This window comes from Bos grunniens, chromosome X (assembly GCF_055505025.1).
Source record: "Bos grunniens cultivar Pamir isolate PY7600 chromosome X, Bosgru_T2T1.0, whole genome shotgun sequence".
NCBI lineage: Eukaryota > Metazoa > Chordata > Mammalia > Artiodactyla > Bovidae > Bos > Bos grunniens.
This window is the reverse complement of record NC_141194.1, coordinates 6,617,558-6,634,171: the sequence shown is the minus strand read 5'-3', so window position 1 is coordinate 6,634,171 and position 16,614 is coordinate 6,617,558. Positions and strand designations below refer to the sequence as shown.

General features: G+C 47.9%; 1 protein-coding gene across 23 annotated transcripts in view; it reads right to left on the bottom strand.

Annotated features, from left to right (window-relative positions):
* TBL1X (transducin beta like 1 X-linked) overlaps positions 1-16,614 on the bottom strand; it is a 252,978-nt gene that overhangs the window by 195,578 nt on the left and 40,786 nt on the right. The gene's annotated exons all lie outside the window — the stretch shown is intronic.

Sequence of the window (16,614 nt, the reverse complement as noted above, 5' to 3'; positions counted from 1 at the left end):
TGAGTTTGAGCCAACTCTGGGAGATGGTGAAGGACAGGGAAGCCTGGCGTGGTGTACTCCACGGGTTCACAAAGAATCAGACACGACTGAGCAACAACAACAACTTATTTATATCCAAACAGGAAGAATGTAAAGCATGTTTTCATTAGTACTAAGCATCAGGCATTAACGATGGTCTACTGATTTCTAAGGGGCTTCCCTGGTTGCTCATGGCACCGCCAATGCTAGAGACGCAGGTTCGATGGGGTGGGGAAGATTCCCTGGAGAAGGGCATGGCAACCCACACCCGCACTCTTGCCTGGGGAATCCCATGGATTCCTGAAAAGGGGAAGCATGTCTTCTCATTGAAGATTTTCACTCAGAAGGAAAGCAAAGTGTTTCCACAATTGTTTTCCTAATCTAGCTCCCTAACATCACAACACTTTTCTGAAGAGCAGAACTGCTTTAGTCAACAAAATTTTGTGTAAACACCAGTCAGGGGCAAGACCGGTCAAAGAACCTGCCTGCCAGTGCAGGAGAGGCAGGTTCCATCCCTGGGCTGGGGAGATTCCCTTTGGCGAAGGAAAGAGCAACCCACTCCAGTATCCGTGCCTGCAAAATCCCTTGGTCAGAGGAGTCTGGCAGCTACAGCCCATGGGGTCACAGAGAGTCAGATAGGACCGAGCTAGTAACACACACAGACTACAGGGGTTTTTTGTTTGGTTGGTTGGTTTTATTGTCATTTCACTAGTTCTTTAAGAGAAATCCTTTGTTCACTTATTTTTAGCCTTGTTTCTCCAATTAAAAGAGAATTGTAATAGGTCAACAAAGGTCCGGCTAGTCAAGGCTACGGTTTTTCCTGTGGTCATGTATGGATGTGAAAGTTGGACTGTGAAGAAGGCTGAGTGCGGAAGAACTGATGCCTTTGAACTGTGGTGTTGGAGAAGACTCTTGAGAGTCCCTTGGACTGCAAGGAGATCTAACCAGTCCATTCTGAAGGAGATCAGCCCTGGGATTTCTTTGGAGAGAATGATGCTAAAGCTGAAACTCCAGTACTTTGGCCACCTCGTGAGAAGAGTTGACTCATTGGAAAAGACTCTGATTCTGGGAGGGATTGGGGGCAGGAGGAGAAGGGGACGACAGAGGATGAGATGGCTGGATGGCATCACTGACTCAATGGACGTGAATCTGGGTGAACTCCGGGAGTTGGTGATGGACAGGGAGGCCTGGTGTGCTGCGATTCATGGGGTTGCAAAGAGTTGGACACGACTGAGCAACTGAACTGAACTGACTGTAATAGGTCATAAACATTTTTCTCAGGACAGCCTTTGCTAGGTCATTGGTTTTAGTTTTACATATTTCCTCTTTATTGCTTTAAAGCAATAAAAATTTCCCTTTTGATTTGTCTCCTTAAGCCAAAGATTGTCTAGGTACATGTTTCTTAATTCTTAGGTAAAATTTTTTCTTCACCTTTTACTAATCTATTTTTCAAGTTATTATATAATAATCAGAAAATCTGCCTGGTTATATGTCAATTATATCTTCATTTAAAAAATGGAAAAGACGTTTTGTCTACAAAACTGCTACTTAAGAAACGCTGTGTAGGGACGGAGGCTCAAGAGGGAGGGGATATATACAGAGTTATGACTGAGTCACACTGTTTTACGGAAGAAACCAACACAACATTGTAAAGCAATCATCCTCCAACTAAAGAAAAACTTTACGGGGAAAAAAAACCAAAGGGCAGTGGGAGAAGAATGCATGAATATGAAATAAAGAATAGAGAAGTATCCCGAAGAACACAGAAAGGAACAGGTACTCACCCAGCCAACACACCTGGGTCAAGTCTTGACCCTGGTGGGACTGAATGGTGTCTTCCCCCAAAACTCAGATGATGACACCCCGACCTCCCAGGACCTGAGAATGTGGCTGGAGGTGAAGACGGGTGTTTAAAAAAAAAAAGGAGGTGATTCAGTTAAACGACATCATCAGGGTGGGCACGGCTCCCGTACGAGTGGTGTCCTTGTTAAGAGTGAAAACCGATCAGGACGCAGACGTGCACACACGCATGGAATAAACACCACGTGAGCACACAGGGAGGACATAGGATCCACACGCCAAGGGGAGGAGCCTGGGGGGAAACCAGCCCCAAGGACACCTGGATCTCGACTCCAGCCTGCAGGACAGTGAGGAATCAATGTCTTCCAGAAGCCCAGTGCGCAGCCCTTAGTTACGGCAGTCAGAGCCGACTAACACCCGCTCTACCAGGCTCTGTGCCGCTCCAACGCGGGGACAAAAAAAGCAGTAGGGAAGGAAATTCAGGACCCGTCTGGGCCCAGGCTGCCTGTCCCCTATAAATAAGAACAACGGATGTGTTTGGGTGGAAGACTGCTCCTCTCTCTAAGCCTCTCTTTTCTCACCTGTATAATGGGATCATAACAGGAAGGTCGTTATTAGGATCCGAGAGAAGGAATACGCAGTAGTCACCAAACTTTTGAGACCTCCCAAGTGCTCAATACACACTTTGGTTGTTCAGTCACTCATTTCTGTCCAAATCTCTGTGACCCTGGGGACTGCAGCACGCCAGGCCTCCCTGTCCATCACCAAGTCCCAGAGTTTGCTCAAACTCATGGCCACCAAGTCGGTGATGCCATCCAACCATCTCATCCTCTGTCATCCCCTTCTCCTCCCGCCTTCAGTCTTTCCCACCATCAGGGTCTTTTCCAATGACTCGGTTCTTCTCATCAGCTGGCGAAAGTATCAGAGTTTTAGCTTCAGTGTCAGTCCTTCCAATGAATATTCAGGACTCATTTCCTTTAGGATGGACTGGTTGGATCTCCTTGCTGTCCAAGTGACTCTCAAGAGTCTTCTCAAGCACCACAGTTCAGAAGCATCAGTTCTTTGGGGCTCAGCCTTCTTTATAATCCAACTCTCACATCCATGCATGACTGCTGGTAAAAACCATGGCCTTGACCATACAGATCTTTGCTGGCAAAGTAAGGTCTCTGCTTCTTAATAAGCTGTCTAGGTTAGTCATAGCTTTTCTTCCAAGGAGCAAGCGTCTTTTAATTTCATTTTCAACACACACTATCATTCTTAAAACTGGGCTGCATCTGGGCCAGTTCAACCTGCCTCTGCTGTTAGGTATTCAGTCGTGTCCAACTCTCTGTGATCTCATGGACTGGAGCCCGCCAGGGTCCTCTGTCCATGGGATTCTCCAGGAAAGAGTACTGCAGTGGGTTGCCATGTCCTTCTCCAGGGGATCTTCCCAACCCAGGGATGGAACCCACGCATCTCCTGCATTGGTAGGCAGATTCTTTACCACTGAGCCACTGGGAGGCCCTTCGAGAAGGGGAGCTATTTCTATAATTGAATACGTCTAAAAATATGACGAGAAGGTACGAGTGAAGATGAAAGACAAAAATGTGCCATTCCAAAATAGACACATTTGGGAACACTTCCAGAGACGTTCTCCTCCGGTTACATGTTAAGATTTCATGAGCTGAAGTAAAGCCAGAAACACGCATATTTGTGACGGAAAGACAAACTATTTTTCCTTAAAACTGAGAAGCCGGTAGGATTTTCTCACTCTATATTGAAAGAAAAGCGTAAATACTTTTGAAAGGATAGGGGAAGGAAAAACATATAGCACTTAAAAAAAAAAAAAAAAAAGAGTACTGTTCTACTGCTTTAAAGCCGTGGATAATGTTAAGAACATAAAAAATGTGTGATGTGGTCTGTTCATTAAAGTGTAGGATTTAGTATAAATTGAATTTTAAACTATAATTTACCCAGACGATAATTTTGAATGTAATAACTGAATTTGCTTTAATTGCCTTTAAATCCTGCTGGCAAAATCTAAGGAAACTCTTAATTTCTGCCAATTTATTAGAAGCAGGCAAGCTGGAACACACAATAAAAATTATTAGGTAATAAAACAAATCTTGCTTTACTTGGTGAACCCACAGTGTCACCAGAAGCTATTTATGTAACAAAAGAAACGGAGGAGGGGGGGAGGAAAGACCACCTCATTCCATTAAGAAAAACATCTGGCTTATAAACACACGTTCATTGCAAAGACAACTATAAACAGGATCCTTCTGGCGCTGGTTTTCTCAGAATCACCCTTTTAAGGCTTTTTAAGTCTTCTAAGAGGGGAGCAATTCATAAATGGTTTCCCCACATTGATGAGCTTTTCCTATTCTGTCCTGGGTCGTGTTTTTAATCCTCTGTGTTGCTAGATGTTAACCTCTCCACCCACGCTTGGAACAGGAAAAGCTTCTGGAATCGAGGTTTCCTACAGGTTACCACCCAGAGTCTCGCAAGCCCTTCATGCTACCGTCTGGTTCGGCTGAGGATACGCAGAGTGTATCCCGCCCCAAGGGCGGGGTGTCTGAGCCCTGGACCCAGTGTGGCTCTGACTGTCTTGGGCAGAGAGTCAAACACAACAGCAGACTCCAGTACCCGCTCCTACAGGAATCTGGAAGTATCACACCTTCGGGGGAACCTTCCTTCAACCAGTTAGAAATTCAGCCTTGCAAATGGCTGGACCTCCTTGCTGTCCAAGGGACTCTCAAGAGTCTTCTCCAACACCACAGTTCAAAAGCATCAATTCTTCAGCACTCAGCTTTCTTCACAATCCAACTCTCACATCCATACATGACTAGTGGAAAAAACCACAGCTTTGACTACATGGACCTTTGTTGGCAAAGTAATGTCTCTGCCTTTTAATATGCTGTCTAGGATGATGGACAGGGAGGTCTGGTGTGCTGCGATTCATGGGGTCACAAAGAGTTGGACACGACTGAGCGACTGAACTGAACTGAGGTTGGTCAAAGCTTTTCTTCCAAGGAGCAAGAGTCTTTTAATTTCATGGCTGCAGTCACCATCTTCAGTGATTTTGGAGCCCAGAAAAATAAAGTCAGCAACTGTTTCCCCATCTATTTGCCATGAAGTGATGGGACCGAATGCCATCATCTTAGTTTTCTGAATGTTGAGCTTTAAGCCAACTTTTTCACTCCCTTCTTTCACCTTCATCAAGAGGCTCTTTAGTTCTTCTTTGCTTTCTGCCATAAGAGTAGTGTCATCTGCATATCTGAGGTTACTGATATTTCTCCTGGCAATCTTGATTCCAGCTTGTGCTTCATCCAGCCAAGCATTTCTCATGATGTACTCTGCATGTAAGTTAAATAAGCACAGTAACAATATACAACCTTGAAGTCCTCCTTTTCCTATTTGGAACCAGTCTGCTGTTCCATGTCCAGTTCTAACTGTTGCTTCCTGACCTGCATACAGATTTCTCAAGAAGCAGATCAGGTGGTCTGGTATTTCCATCTCTTGAAGAATGTTCCACAGTTTGTGGAGATCCACACAGTCAAAGGCTTTGGGGTAGTCAATAAAGCAGCAATAGATGGTTTTTCTGGAACTCTCTTGCTTTTTTGATCATCCAACAGATGTTGGCAAGTACTGTTTAAGTCTGGCTTGGAGAATTTTGAGCATTACTTTACTAGCATGTGAGATGAGTGCAAATGTGTGGTAGTTTGAGCATTCTTTGGCATTGCCTTTCTTTGGGATTGGAATGAAAACTGACCTTTTCCAGTCCTGTGGCCACTGCTGATATTTCCAGATTTGCTGGCATATTGAGTGCAGCACTTTCACAGCATCACCTTTTAGGATTTGAAATGGAATTCCATCACCTGCACTAGCTTTATTCGTAGTGATGCTTCCTAAGCTGCACTTGACTTCACATTCCCAGATGTCTGGCTCTAGGTGAGTGATCACACCATCGTGATTATCTGGGTCGTGAAGATCTTTTTTGTACAGTTCTTCTGTGTATTCTTGCCACCTCTTCTTAGTATCTTCTGCTTCTGTTAGGTCCATACCATTTCTGTCCTTTCTTGAGCCCATCTTTGCATGAAATGTTCCCTTGATATCTTTTAATTTTCTTGAAGAGATCTCTAGTCTCTCCCATTCTACTGTTTTCCTCTATGTCTTTGCATTGGTCACTGAGGAAGGCTTTCTTATTCCTCCTTGTTATTCTTCGGAACTCTGCATTCAAATGGGTATATCTTTCGTTTTCTCCTTTACTTTTAGCTTCTCTTCTTTTCTCAGCTGTTTGTAAGGCCCTCTCAGAAAACCATTTTGCCTTTTTTGCATCTCTTTTTCTTCGGGATGGTCTTGAAGAGGTATACATCTTCGTCACAAAATAAGTGGGTCACGGGCATGAACAACGTACAGCACGGGGATTACAGTCAGTAACAAGGTCACATCTTTGTACAGAGACAGCCAGTAACTACAGACTTACCCCAAGGATCGTTTTCCAACGTACAGAAATATTGAATCACTATGTTCTGCGCCTGGGAAACACCTGGCACTACAGGTCAATTACAACTTCAAAAGCAATCAGACAGATGATCAAAGTCCCGAGAAAAGAGATCAGATTTCTGGTTACCAGAGACGAGTGCTGGGTGGGCAGAGGGAAGTGAATGAAGGCGGTCATAAAGTGCGAACTCCCAGTTTTTATCCGTAAGTGCTAGGAATGCGACCTACACCATGCTGACTGTAATTAATACCGCTTATATGTTACACACGAAAGTTGAGAGCAAATCAGAGTTCTCATCACAAGGAAAAATATTTTTCTTCTTTTTTTTGGGGGGGGGTATATACTGCATGTTTAGCAGCTCAGTCTCACTCTTTGCGAGCCCCTGGACTGTAGCCCGCCAGGCTCCTCTGTCCACAGAATTCTCCAGGCAAGAATACTGGAGTGGGTTGCCATGCCCTTCTCCAGGGGATCTTCCCAAACCAGGGATCGAAGCCAGCTCTCCCACATTGCAGACGGATTCTTTACCCAGAGAACCATCAGGGAAACCTTTGTATGGATTATAGATGATGGCGCTTCACTGAACTTCTTGTGGTCATGATTAAATGATGTATAGAAATCAAACCGTTAAACTACACGCCTTAAACTTATACAGTGCCGTATGTCAATTACCTCTCACAAGAACAACAAAAAGACCGCCTTTACCTTCTGCGTCCCAGAAAGCTGTACACGCCGCTCACAGTAGTGGTGGCCCATGTCTCCTAACAGATGATAAATATTCTCAACATCATGGTCTGGACAGTCTCTGTTGCTGCTACACGGCTCTGCCCCCAGGGAAGACAGTCTCAGGATAAACAATGGATGTGGCCAAGTGTCCCAATAAAAATTGGTTTTCAAAATGGGCCACTGGCAGTGCCTTCCCCTGACACAGAGCCTTTCCAGAATCTAGCTCCCGGCACTTCCTTCATGACTGAATTTCAACAAGTCATACGTGGGCTTCCCAGCTGGTGCCCGTGGTAAAGAACCTGCCTGCCGATGTGGGAGACGCAGAAGATGCAGGTTTTGATCTCCGGGTCCAGGAGGGCATGACAGTCCACGCCAGTATCCTTGCCTGGAGAATCCCATGGACAGAGGAGCCTGGCGGGCTATAGTCCACAGGGGTGCAAAGCGTCGGACACGACTGAAGCGACTTAGCACACACGTGCACACACACAGCAGAAACAAAAAGCAAAACCGTCCAAGAACTTCTGGATTCGGTATTTTTCGATGACGGCTTCCAGGGAAAGGCCAACAACATACATTATTGGTATAACAGAGGCAATCATTGCTGCCAAGAATCCCCCAACTGCCTTGAGGTCAGGAGTGGCCCGGACCTCAAGGCATGCCCTCAGTGAATAACGGTCGGTGGGCAGGCAACAGCTGCAAAGGCCTCTTGTCAGGAGTGGGTGGTGCTGGCACCCAGGGTCACCTGAGGCCACGTGGCTTCATCATGCCCAGCTACCCCTTCCTCTGAAACTGGCCTCCTCCTCTTCTTCTCCCACCCACAGCTGCCGATCCCGAAGAGGGTCCCACCCCCAGCCGGAACTTCTCATACCCAACCCCCCACCCAGAGTCGGCTTCCCAGGAGACCCAATCTGCAGAAGTGGGGTCACCTTCTCAAGGGGTCGCAAAATTCCCAGGTGAGCAAATGAGGAGAGCCTGGTCAATACAGGTTATCGTTCTTGGAAGAAAAGCTATGACAAACCTGAACAATGCATTAAAAAGTAGAGACGTCCCTTTGCCGACAAAGGACCATAGAGTCAAAGCTATGGTTTTTCCAGTGGTCATGGACGGATGTGAAAAATGGACCATAAAGAAGGCAGAGCACCAAAGAATTGATGCTTTTGAACTGTGGTGTTGGAGAAGACTCGAGAGTCCCTTGGACTGCAAGGAGATCCAACCAGTCCATCCCAAAGGAAATCAGTCCTGAATATTCATTGGAAGGACTGATGCTGAAGCTGAAGCTCCGATACTTTGGCCACCTGATGCAAAGAAATGACTCACTGGAAAAGACTCTGATGCTGGGAAAGACTGAAGGCGGGAGGAGAAGGAGACGACAGAGGATGAGATGGTTGGATGGCATCACCGACTCGATGCACATGTGTTTGAGTAAACCCAGAGACATAGTGAAGGACAAGGAAGTCTAGCCTGCTGTAGTCCATGGGGTTGCAAAGAGTTGGACATGACTGAGTGACTGAAAAGCATTCTTGATGATCCCTCCTATCTTCTATTTCACAGACATTTTCCCCAATTCAGGACTCCAACACCATGCAACATGTACTTTCATAGGCAAGTGAGTTCCAGGGCCTCTCAAGACCTCCTTGACCTTCAAATGGGAAAGACTGTGTTCCTAAGCCTTCCTTCCATTAGGACGATTCGTAGGCAACTGTGCTGAGCTAAAGTGACTCTAAGTAACCAAAGAAAATCTACCTCCAGTAACGCACTTACTGGTATACAGTATGGTGGAGTATTATTCAGCCATAAAGAAGGAAAGAGTTTCAGACACTACACTACTACTACACTACTACTACACTACACTACACTACTAACGGGTGAACCTTGAGGACGTGATGTTCGCTGAAAAAAAAAAGGCCGTCACCAATGGACAAACACAGTGACGTTCTGGGGTGGTCCAAATCACATACGCAGACAGCAGGACAGAGGTTTTGGGGGGCTGGTTGGAGGGGAGGGGGCAGCTGCTGCTTACTGGGCAGAGCGCTTACTCCTGGGAGGGGAAAGTGACTGGCTGCCCATCGTCTGTCTATACAACCAGTGGCCACATTTGCCACACAACATCCAGATACCATACCGTCTAAAAATCCCCAAATATCCACCATCCAGCCTCTTACAGAAAATTTTGCTGATGACAAAAATGAAACAAAATACTTCCACCCAAAACTGCTTTTAGTGTAGGATTAGTGACTAAATATAGGCTAAATGGATTATGGTGACTTACTTAAGTCACACTGCAGTTAATAAAGCAGCGATGAGATGTGAACTGGGCTTCCCAGGTGGAGCTAGTGGTAAAGAATGAAGCTGCCAATGCACGAGACATCAATCCCTGGGTTGGGAAGATCCCCTGGAGAAGAGAATGGCAACCCACTGCAGTATTCTTGCCTGGAGAACCCCATGCACAGAGGAGCTTGGTGGGTCCACAGCATCACACAGTCGGACATGTGTGAAGCAACTTAGCCACGCACACACAAGATGTGAACAGTTGTTTTTCTCAAAGGGCCTCGTACAACTAACGCGTCTCTGGTCCTTCTTTCCTCTCTGACATTAAAAATAGGCCACAGTATCTGAGAAAGAAGCACACACAACCTCTTCAGAGGTGATGGCTGGTCTGTTTCTCAGCTACACTCATTCTTCAAAAGCCCAACCTCTGGAACTCACATACGACACCCAGCAATTCCACTCCTGGTCTATCTCCAAAAAACTCAAAAACTGTAATTCGAAAAGATACACGCACCCCAGTGTTCAGAGCAACACTACTCACAATACCCAAGACTTGGGAACAAGCTGAATGTCCATCGACAGATGAATGGATAAAGGAGATGTGATGTATGCCCAGTGGAATATTACGTAGCCATAAAAAAGCATGGGATCTTGCCATTTGCAGTAAGTTGGAGGTCAATGGAATTTGACTAAGTACAGCCACAATCAGTTCATCACATGGGTCTGGGTCCACCCAGACAGAAGGGAACACAGACCATGGGGACTTCCACGGCCGAAACAGGCACGACCTGGCCCTCCACAGACAGAGGTCAACCACCCCTGAAGACAGGATCCCGGGGACACGCAGGGCCCCAGTGCTGCCTGTGAGGGACCCAGGAGGCCACCTTGCCCTCCCCAAGCTTCACATCCGAGCCCAGAATAGACTGGACCGGACAGTCATCCATGTTTCTCTTCTGGTTAATAAATACTCTGACCGATTCTGAAACCTACCAGTCACAGAGCACCCAGACACGGAATGGGGGAAGACACAGGTGTCATCTCTAACAGCACATGGTCTCTTCTGCCGTATCTGTTTGCTTACTTTGAACTCACCTCTAACCTCTTACCCCAAAACGCGCGGCCAGAGAAGTTCAGGAAAAGTTCCCTGAGCCAGACTTCTGCACAGAGCTGGCTGGGCTATACGAGAGACTGTGTCTTCCCTCTCTCTCTGAGTGTCTCTCTCTCACACACACACTCACACACACACACTCACACACACGCATACACCCCTTCATTTTGAAGGCTGCCCGCAGCTGCACTCATTACTCTTATTTCTTCCACAGGAAACAGGACTAGAAGGGAAAATAAGGCAGGAACTTGTCGCCTTGTGCACTCACATAGCCCCATGCTTAAGTCTTCAACCCTCTCGGGCAGAAAATAGAGGGGAAAAAAAAAAGCCAAGACAGCCTGCACTTCAAACAGGATCGGGACTTGTTTCCACTCAAAATCTCTCTGGGGAAAAAAAAATAATAATGTTCCCCGTGCAAACAAATTAAGGAAAAATACAGAAACTGCATGCACACCAAAAAAATTTGATTTCCAAAACTGGCAAGGCGGCCCGGTTGGTAATGCTTCATCTGTCATATATACCATGAAGACCAACACACTTACATTACAGACAAGATGGGTTGTGTCCTCCTGTTGACAACCAGCTCCTAGAACAGAACGAAAGGCAAAACACCACTCGGGAACTATGTAATTCTTCCACGAAACTCCAGATAATTTCTTTTTTAAAAAGCAAGCTCTTTAAATGCAAATAGTGCCTCCTTGCACCCCCTCAACAAATAAGGAAAAATACAGAGCGCACGAACACCAAAACATTTGCTTTCCAAAACAGCGGATGTACATAACCACTGACACGGCGACCCGGTTGGTACCGTTTTCCGTGCCGTATATGCTATAAAGATCAACACATTTACATTGCAGACGAGATGGGTTACTTCCTCCTGTTCACAACCAGCTCTGAGAACAGAAGCAAAGGCAAAACACCACTCAGGAGACTATATAATTTTTCCACGAAAATCCTGATAGTTTTCCACAAAAATCCAGATAGTTTATTTTTTTAAAAGCAAACTCTATAGATGCAAATAGAATGCTTTCTTATATAGCAATGATTAACCCCCTTCCACGAGTCTAGAGACTCCAGGGAAAGCCCAGGAACAGACGCTCCAGCTCAGAGGGTCCCCACAACGTCCTCTCTTACAAGTTAGAGTGATGCTTGCACTGTTCTCATCAGGAAACGGGTGCAAACACCAAGGAACGCACGACCCAGAAAAAGAAAAGAACGTTACGTTCCGTCCAGTAAAATATGGGTTGGATCTTAAACACTCAAAGCCAGGAAAGCTAAGGCTCTGCCCTCAAGTCTCAAAGAGATTTAAAAGGAATACACCATGAGACAGGAACATAAACGCATTAAGAAGGATCGTGTCGTCATGGGTTTCCATGCGAAGAAAACAAGAGAGGAGAAAGGCAGCAGAAATCATGATGCTGTCCTCAGTCGTCTCTGACTCTTTGCGACCTCACGGACTGAAGCCCGCCAGGCTGCTCTGTCCATGGGATTCTCCAGACGAGAACACTGGAGCGGGTTGCCATGCCCTCCTCCAAGGGATCTTCCCAGCCCAGGGATCGGAACTTGAGTCTCCTGCTTGGCAGGGGGCTTCTTTAACCAACTGAGCCTACCTAAGACATCTAACGAACTTCCAAAGTCTTGTCTCTAACCGACCCCCTCCCTTCCCCATGTCCTGGGCCATCTGCCCCGGGCCAAGGAACCACTGCTGTGAAATATTCTAGCAGGCAGCATCGCTCAATGCACTTCCCTTCCTGACTTCCTCCAGTCTCTCTCCACTGAGAAGCCAGAGCGGACATCAGCCTGGCATTCCCCTCCAAGCTACTGCTCAATATTCCCAGGACAGAACTAACTTCTAAGTCAGTCTCCAGATGCCCGGCAAAGGGGCCAGTCCCTCCCCTCTCTCCCTGGCCGCCTCCGCTCCGGGCAACCTCAGGGCCTTTGCACAAGCTGCTCCTTGTCCAGGCATGTGTTCTCACTCCAGTCCTTCTTCCGGTCCTGCCTTAACATGCTCCCTTTCAGCGTGACTAAGGAGGAGAGAGACTTTCTTCACGGCCGCCTGCGTTTCCCCGTGACTCTCATCACTGTTGAGATCCAGTCAATCTCAGGAGGGATGCTTGCTCATCCCTCCCCTGTCGGGTCACCGCCAGGCATCCCAAGCACCCAAGGGAACCATACAGCACAGACCAAGCTATTTGTGGGATGAATGAACTCACAAGTTGGGGAGAGGGAAGCTTGCCCCACAGCTGAGCAAGCATTTTCCGTAGCTGGAATACCAGCTGGAGCTACCAGGGCAGAGGTACCAGTCCCTGCAGTGAACAGAGGAGGCAGGTCCCTCGTGCGTCCTGGGAAACCCAGTCTGCAGACCACACTGGAATGGACCCGCAGGCCACAGGTCAAGGGCGTCCGTGAACTTGGATGGGGGCTGGGGAGAAGCAAGAACTTTATTTTCCTTCACCTTTTGCATAACTCTATTGGTAACTGCATTAGAAACGTGGGCAATGGGCCTTTGTGAAAACTGCACAGCCTGAGATTCTAACCGGTAGGACCCTGTAGGCGTTTTCGGATCAGCTTTCAGATGTCTCAGATACTTTAAAAAATACCGCTGACACCCACGGCTACTTTGAAATGATGGAGGTGGTTACAGCCATTGCTAGGTCGTGCTCTGAATATTCACTGGAAGGACTGATGTTGAAGCTGAAACTCCAATACTTTGGCCACCTGATGCGAACAAATGAATCGTTGGAAAAGACCCTGATGCTGGGAAAGATTGAAGGCGGGAGAAGGGGACGACAGGGGATGAGATGGTTGGATGGCATCACCGACTCAATGAACCTGAGTTTGAGTAAACTCCGGGAGTTGGTGATGGACAGGGAGGCCTGGTGTGCTGCGGTCCACGGGGTCGTAAAGAGTTGGACATGACGAAGCGACTCAACTGATCGTGTTCAGAACCGAAAGTGGATCTCAAAGAGATGTTTGTACACTCAGACGGAGAGCAGTCCCAGCAGCAGAAAAGAAGTATATAAAGCCACGATCCCCCACCTTTTTGGCACCAGGGACTGGTTTCACAGAAGACAGTTTTTCCAGAGACTGGGAAGGGGGTGGGGTGGGGTTGTGGGGTGTGGTTTGGGGGAAGATTCACATGCATGACATTTATTACTCACTTTATTTCTAATCTAATGCCACCGCTGATCAGACAGAGGTACCGGTCTGAGGCCCAGAGCTGGGGAACACCCCTCTTCCAGCAGAAGGGACCACAATGCCCATCCACAGATGAGTGGATAAATACAATGAGGTCTTCCCATACAATGACATAGGATTCAGCACTTTAAAAAAAAAAAAAAAAGGCAGCAAATTCTGATACCTGCTACAACAGGGGTGAACCTTGAGGACATGATATCAAGTAAAAGAAACTGGCACAGAACAAATGCTGTGTGATTCCAGCATTTGTAAGCATCCACAATATACTCAGATGTATAAAGACAAAGTATTGGGGGCCAGGGGCTGATGGTGGGGGGACGGGGATGGGGACAGACTCTCAGTCTGGGAAGATGAACACGTGGTATGGATGGATAGTGACGTGTGTGTGTGTGTGCGCGCGCTCAGTCGTGTCTGACTCTTTGCGACCCCATGGACTGTAGCCCACCAGTCTCCTCTGTCCATGGGGATTCTCCAGGCAAGAATACTGGAGCAGGTTGCCATTGCCTTCTCCAGGGGATCTTCCCAACCCGAGGGATCAAACCTGGGTCTCCTGCACCACAGGTGGATTCTTTAGCATCCGAGCCACCAGGGAAGTGAAAGGGTCAAATAAGCAAGCTGTTCAGAGCCGTGGGCACTGGACTCTGAAGTCAGGATAACCAAGCGGGGACATGCTGCAATGCCCCCCCCTCCCCAATGCTGCTGCTGCCTGCATGGGAGTTTCTGGGGAGCCCCTCGGGTGGGGAACAAATCCGAGTCCCAGGACAAGCAGGCCTGGTAGAAGCAGAGGGCACTGGAGCAGCCAGGGTGAGGCGAGGGGGGTCCCCCCACAATCTGGCATTCACAGCCACTCAGACGGTGCTTCTGCCAAGCGGGGGTGGGGGAGGGGGGCAGACGGCAGACAGCACGTGGTGCAGGGCTGCTTTGCGGAGAGGGGAAGGCAGGGAACTGGGGAAGTGTTCTCTGCAGAAGGGCGATGAGTGGGGAAAGACACAAATAGAGCAAGGAGCTCCCGGATAAGCAACGGGTTCTGCTAATTTTTTCCTTTTTTATGACGCCCAGCTTGCACTTGCAGCGCTAGACTAAAAGGCCTTGAGAAGGCTGCAGAAGACGCAGCTGCAAGATTTTTTTTCTCTCCCGACAAAACCAACGGGTTTTTAACAAGATTCCCCAAACCATGTGACTGCTTGATGGGATGCACACAACTGAGCCCACGCTTTCAATGGGCTCCGACCCCTTGGCGCGCAGATGGAAAGTTCGAGATGATCTTTTCCCTTCTCAAGGCTGCAATGTCCACAGAGAGAGTGGAGGGCTTGACAAGCATTGATATTTAAAGATGGGGGCTGCTGAGCAGGGGCAGGAAACAGAGATGTGAGTGTTGTGGCATTCTCCCGCCCTCCCCGAACCCAAGGAGAGCATGTTCACCTCCTCCTCCCTGCTGTCATCAGAGACGGCCAGCAATGATCCATTAACAACGAATAAGCAAAGGCCCCTGGGTACTGATCAGTTCCCCAGGCTGAGCAGAGAAACCGGGTAATTCCAAGCTTCCTATAGTTTCAGTTCAGTTCAAGCACTCAGTCGTGTCCGACTCGTTGCGACCCCATGGACCGCAGCACTCCAGGCCTCCCTGTCCATTACCAACTCCTGGAGTCCACCCAAACCCATGTCCATCGAGTTGGTGACGCCATCCAACCATCTCATCCTCTGTCATCCCCTTCTCCTCTTAAATTGTAAGAAAATAAGAAGAAAATTAAAAGATGCTTCCTCCTTGGACGGAAAGCTATCACAAACCTAGACAGCATTTTCAAATGCAGAGACATCATTTTGCCATCAAACGTCCATACAATCAAAGCTATGGTTTTCTCAGTAATTATGTACAGATGTGAGAGAATTGGACGATTAAGAAGGCTGAGTGCCAAAGAATGGATGCTTTTGAACTGTGGTGTTGCAGAACATTCTTGAGACTCCCTTGGACTGCAAGGAGATCCAACCAGTCCATCCTAAAGGAGATCAGTCCTGGGTATTCATTGAAAGGACTGATGCTGAAGCTGAAACTCCAATCCTCAGGCCACCTGATGCGAAGAACTGACTCACTGGAAAAGACCCTGATGTTGAGAAAGATTGAAGACGAGAAGGGGGCGACAGAGGATGAGATGGCTGGATGGCACCACCGACTCGACGGACAGGAGTTTGCGCAAACTCCCGGAGTTGGTGAAGGACAGGGAGGCCTGGCATGCTGCCGTTCCTTGGGGTCGCAGAGAGTAGGACAAGACTGAGCAAGTGAACGACAAAAGCAATGAGTAAGAAGAAACAGAAGCTGGGACTTCCCTGGGGGTGCCATGGGTGAGAATCTGCCTGCCAATTTGGGGAAGGTGGGATCCCTGATCCTCAGAGTCTGCAGCAACTAAGCCGGAGTGCCCTAATTACTAAGCCTGTACTTTGCAGGGCCTGGGAGCCGCAAGTACTGAACCCGAGTGCCGACACTGTGGATGCCTATGCAGAGCCTGAGGTCTGCAAGAGAAGAAACCCGAGCAAAGAACAGTGCCCCCCCAGTCACTACATCTAGAGAAAGCCTACACGTAGGCTTCCGTCCCTCTCAAAGAGAGCCTGCACATAGCAACAGAGATCCGGCACAGCCAAAGAGAAAAAATAAATACAAAGAAACAAACAGAAGCGAGAAGAGAGGAAAATATAGCTAGCCCAGCTTTGGTTCGCAGGGACCATGAGCACGCAGACATTCTCCCCTCCCAATCCTCTGTGTTCACCCCACCCAGGCCATTTTCCCCCCAGCTACTTTCAGCTTCCCCAAGCCCTGGCCCCTGGAGGCTCTGCTGATAGGACATTACAGAAGCCCTCATCCTGCTGGCTCATGAGACGCCCCGTAAATCCACACCCGCAAGTGGCCAGCGGCTCCCACACTGGACAGCAAGGATACAGATACGCATCATCATGGCGGAAAAAGCCCTGCTGGAGAATATTTGCTCAATGAGACCATCTTCGATGAATCCTTTTCAGTCTG